Source organism: Camellia sinensis, chromosome 14 (assembly GCF_055761805.1).
Source record: "Camellia sinensis isolate YWXY chromosome 14, ASM5576180v1, whole genome shotgun sequence".
NCBI lineage: Eukaryota > Viridiplantae > Streptophyta > Magnoliopsida > Ericales > Theaceae > Camellia > Camellia sinensis.
The window spans coordinates 146,915,756-146,921,236 of record NC_138974.1 but is presented as its reverse complement, the minus strand read 5'-3'; positions in this window follow the sequence as shown (position 1 = coordinate 146,921,236).

The following is a 5,481-nucleotide window of genomic DNA, read 5'->3' as shown; positions in this document are numbered from 1 at the left end:
TGGCATGGCATGGCATGCGGGCCGAGGCCGTGGCTTGGCATTCCGTCCTTGGCATGCGGGGCAACGCTGTGGCATGGCATGCGGGCCGAGGCCGTGGCAAGGCATGTTGGCCAAGGCCATGGCATGGCCCGCTGGGCAACGCGGTGGCGTGGCATGCTGGGCAACGCCGTGGCAAGGCATGCGGGCCGAGGCCTTGGCATGGCATGCGGGCCGAGGCCGTGGCATGGCATGCGGGCCGAGGCCGTGCCATGGCATGTTGGGCGACGCCGTCGCAAGGCCTGCGGGCCGAGGCCGTGGCATGGCATGTTGGGCGACGCCGTAGCAAGGCATGCGGGCCGAGGCCGTGCCATGTCATGTTGGGCGACGTCGTAGCAAGGCATGCGGGCCGGGGCCGTGGCATGGCATGTTGGGCAACGTCGTAGCAAGGCATGCGGGCCGAGGCCGTGGCACGGCATGCGGGCCGAGGCCGTGGCATGGCATGTTGGGCGACGCCGTCGCAAGGCATGCGGGCCGAGGCCGTGGCATGGCATGTTTGGCAACGCCGTGGCAAGACATGCGGGCCGTGGCATGGCGTGGCATGCGGGCCGAGGCCGTGGCATGGCACCTTGGGCAACGTCGTAGCAAGGCATGCGGGCCGAGGCCGTGGCATGGCATGTTGGGCGACGCCGTAGCAAGGCATGCGGTCCGAGGCCGTGGCATGTCATGCGGGCCGAGGCCGTGGCATGGCATGTTTGGCAACGCCGTGGCAAGACATGCGGGCCGTGGCATGGCATGGCATGCGGGCCGAGGCCGTGGCATGGCATGTTGGGCAACGCCGTGGCAAGGCATGCGGGCCGAGGCCGTGGCATGTCATGCGGGCCGAGGCCGTGGCATGGCATGCGGGCCGAGGCCGTGGCATGGCATGCGGGCCGAGGCCTTGGCTCGACATGTTGGCCAAGGCTAAGGCATGGCACGCCGGGCAACGCGGTGGCATGGCATGCCGGGCAACGCGGTGGCAAGGCATGCGGGCCTAGGCCGTGGCATGGCATGTTGGGCAACGCCGTAGCAAGGCATGCGGGCCGAGGCCGTGGCATGGCATGCGGGCCGAGGCCGTGGCATGGCATGTTGGGCGACGCCGTAGCAAGGCATGCGGGCCGAGGCCGTGGCATGTCATGCGGGCCGTGGCCGTGGCATGGCATGCGGGCCGAGGCCGTGTCATGGTATGTTTGGCAACGCCGTGGCAAGACATGCGGGCCGTGGCAAGGCATGGCATGCGGGCCGAGGCCGTGGCTCGACATGTTGGCCAAGGCTAAGGCATGGCACGCCGGGCAACGCGGTGGCATGGCATGCTGGGCAACGCGGTGGCAAAGCATGCGGGCCGAGGCCGTGGCATGGCATGTTGGGCAACGCCGTGGCAAGGCATGCGGGCCGAGGCCGTGGCATGGCATGCGGGCCGTGGCCGTGGCATGGCATGTTGGGCGACGCCGGGGCATGGCATGCGGGCCGAGGCCGTGGCATGGCATGTTTGGCAACGCCGTGGCAAGACATGCGGGCCGTGGCAAGGCATGGCATGCGGGCCGAGGCCGTGGCTCGACATGTTGGCCAAGGCTAAGGCATGGCACGCCGGGCAACGCGGTGGCATGGCATGCTGGGCAACGCGGTGGCAAGGCATGCGGGCCGAGGCCGTGGCATGGCATGTTGGGCAACGCCGTGGCAAGGCATGCGGGCCGAGGCCGTGGCATGGCATGCGGGCCGAGGCCGTGGCATGTCATGCGGGCCGAGGCCGTGGCATGGCATGCGGGCCGAGGCCGTGGCATGGCATGTTGGGCGACGCCGTAGCAAGGCATGCGGGCCGAGGCCGTGGCTCGACATGTTGGCCAAGGCTAAGGCATGGCACGCCGGGCAACGCGGTGGCATGGCATGCTGGGCAACGCGGTGGCAAGGCATGCGGGCCGAGGCCGTGGCATGGCATGTTGGGCAACGCCGTAGCAAGGCATGAGGGCCGAGGCCGTGGCATGGCATGCGGGCCGAGGCCGTGGCATGGCATGCGGGCCGTGGCCGTGGCATGGCATGTTGGGCGACGCCGTGGCATGGCATGCGGGCCGAGGCCGTGGCATGGCTTGTTTGGCATCGCCGTGGCAAGACATGCGGGCCGTGGCATGGCATGGCATGCGGGCCGATGCCGTGGCATGGCATGTTGGGCAACGCCGTGGCAAGGCATGCGTGCCGAGGCCGTGGCATGGCATGCGGGCCGAGGCCGTGGCATGTCATGCGGGCCGAGGCCGTGGCATGGCATGCGGGCCGAGGCCTTGGCATGGCATGCGGGCCGAGGCCGTGGCATGGCATGTTGGGCGACGCCGTAGCAAGGCATGCGGGCCGAGGCCGTGCCTCGACATGTTGGCCAAGGCTAAGGCATGGCACGCCGGGCAACGCGGTGGCATGGCATGCTGGGCAACGCGGTGGCAAGGCATGCGGGCCGAGGCTGTGGCATGTCATATTGGGCAACGCCGTAGCAAGGCATGCGGGCCGAGGCCGTGGCATGGCATGGCCGTGGCATGGCATGTTGGGCGACGCCGTGGCATGGCATGCGGGCCGAGGCCGTGGCATGGCATGTTTGGCAACGCCGTGGCAAGACATGCGGGCCGTGGCATGGCATGGCATGCGGGCCGAGGCCGTGGCATGGCATGTTAGGCAACGCCGTGGCAAGGCATGCGGGCCGAGGCCGTGGCATGGCATGCGGGCCGAGGCCTTGGCATGGCATGCGGGCCGAGGCCGTGGCATGGCATGTTGGGCGACGCCGTAGCAAGGCATGCGGGCCGAGGCCGTGCCTCGACATGTTGGCCAAGGCTAAGGCATGGCACGCCGGGCAACGCGGTGGCATGGCATGCTGGGCAACGCGGTGGCAAGGCATGCGGGCCGAGGCCGTGGCATGGCATGCTGGGCAACGCCGCAGCAAGGCATGCGGGCCGAGGCCGTGGCATGGCATGCGGGCCGTGGCCGTGGCATGGCATGTTGGGCGACGCCGGGGCATGGCATGCGGGCCGAGGCCGTGGCATGGCATGTTTGGCAACGCCGTGGCAAGACATGCGGGCCGTGGCATGGCATGGCATGCGGGCCGAGGCCGTGGCATGGCATGTTGGGCAACGCCGTGGCAAGGCATGCGGGCCGAGGCCGTGGCATGGCATGCGGGCCGAGGCCGTGGCATGTCATGCGGGCCGAGGCCGTGGCATGGCATGCGGGCCGAGGCCGTGGCATGGCATGCGGGCCGAGGCCGTGGCATGGCATGTTGGGCGACGCCGTAGCAAGGCATGCGGGCCGAGGCCGTGGCATGGCATGCGGGCCGAGGCCGTGGCATGGCATGTTGGACGACGCCGTAGCAAGGCATGCGGGCCGAGGCCGTGGCATGGCATGCGGGCCGAGGCCGTGGCATGGCATGTTGGGCGACGCCGTAGCAAGGCATGCGGGCCGAGGCCGTGGCTCGACATGTTGGCCAAGGCTAAGGCATTGCACGCCGGGCAACGCGGTGGCATGGCATGCTGGGCAACGCGGTGGCAAGGCATGCGGGCCGAGGCCGTGGCATGGCATGTTGGGCAACGCCGTAGCAAGGCATGCGGGCCGAGGCCGTGGCATGGCATGCGGGCCGAGGCCGTGGCATGTCATGCGGGCCGAGGCCGTGGCATGGCATGCGGGCCGAGGCCGTGGCATGGCATGCGGGCCGAGGCCGTGGCATGGCATGCGGGCCGAGGCCGTGGCATGGCATGCGGGCCGAGGCCGTGGCATGGCATGCGGGCCGAGGCCGTGGCATGTCATGCGGGCCGAGGCCGTGGCATGGCATGCGGGCCGAGGCCGTGGCATGGCATGCGGGCCGAGGCCGTGGCATGGCATGCGGGCCGAGGCCGTGGCATGGCATGTTGGGCAACGCCGTGGCAAGGCATGCGGGCCGAGGCCGTGGCATGGCATGCGGGCCGAGGCCGTGGCATGTCATGCGGGCCGAGGCCGTGCCATGGCATGCGGGCCGAGGCCGAGGCCTTGGCATGGCATGCGGGCCGAGGCCGTGGCATGGCATGTTGGGCGACGCCGTAGCAAGGCATGCGGGCCGAGGCCGTGCCTCGACATGTTGGCCAAGGCTAAGGGATGGCACGCCGGGCAACGCGGTGGCAAGGCATGCGGGCCGAGGCCGTGGCATGGCATGTTGGGCAACGCCGTAGCAAGGCATGCGGGCCGAGGCCGTGGCATGGCATGCGGGCCGTGGCCGTGGCATGGCATGTTGGGCGACGCCGGGGCATGGCATGCGGGCCGAGGCCGTGGCATGTCATGCCGGCCGAGGCCGTGGCATGGCTTGTTTGGCATCGCCGTGGCAAGACATGCGGGCCGTGGCATGGCATGGCATGCGGGCCGATGCCGTGGCATGGCATGTTGGGCAACGCCGTGGCAAGGCATGCGGGCCGAGGCCGTGGCATGGCATGCGGGCCGAGGCCGTGGCATGGCATGCGGGCCGAGGCCTTGGCATGGCATGCGGGCCGAGGCCGTGGCATGGCATGTTGGGCGACGCCGTAGCAAGGCATGCGGGCCGAGGCCGTGCCTCGACATGTTGGCCAAGGCTAAGGCATGGCACGCCGGGCAACGCGGTGGCATGGCATGCTGGGCAACGCGGTGGCAAGGCATGCGGGCCGAGGCCGTGGCATGTCATATTGGGCAACGCCGTAGCAAGGCATGCGGGCCGAGGCCGTGGCATGGCATGCGGGCCGAGGCCGTGGCATGGCATGCGGGCCGTGGCCGTGGCATGGCATGTTGGGCGACGCCGTGGCATGGCATGCGGGCCGAGGCCGTGGCATGGCATGTTTGGCAACGCCGTGGCAAGACATGCGGGCCGTGGCATGGCATGGCATGTTAGGCAACGCCGTGGCAAGGCATGCGGGCCGAGGCCGTGGCATGGCATGCGGGCCGAGGCCGTGGCATGTCATGCGGGCCGAGGCCGTGGCATGGCATGCGGGCCAAGGCCTTGGCATGGCATGCGGGCCGAGGCCGTGGCATGGCATGTTGGGCGACGCCGTAGCAAGGCATGCGGGCCGAGGCCGTGCCTCGACATGTTGGCCAAGGCTAAGGCATGGCACGCCGGGCAACGCGGTGGCATGGCATGCTGGGCAACGCGGTGGCAAGGCATGCGGGCCGAGGCCGTTGCATGGCATGCTGGGCAACGCCGCAGCAAGGCATGCGGGCCGAGGCCGTGGCATGGCATGCGGGCCGTGGCCGTGGCATGGCATGTTGGGCGACGCCGGGGCATGGCATGCGGGCCGAGGCCGTGGCATGGCATGTTTGGCAACGCCGTGGCAAGACATGCGGGCCGTGGCATGGCATGGCATGCGGGCCGAGGCCGTGGCATGGCATGTTGGGCAACGCCGTGGCAAGGCATGCGGGCCGAGGCCGTGGCATGGCATGCGGGCCGAGGCCGTGGCATGTCATGCGGGCCGAGGCCGTGGCATGGCATGCGGGCCGAGGCCG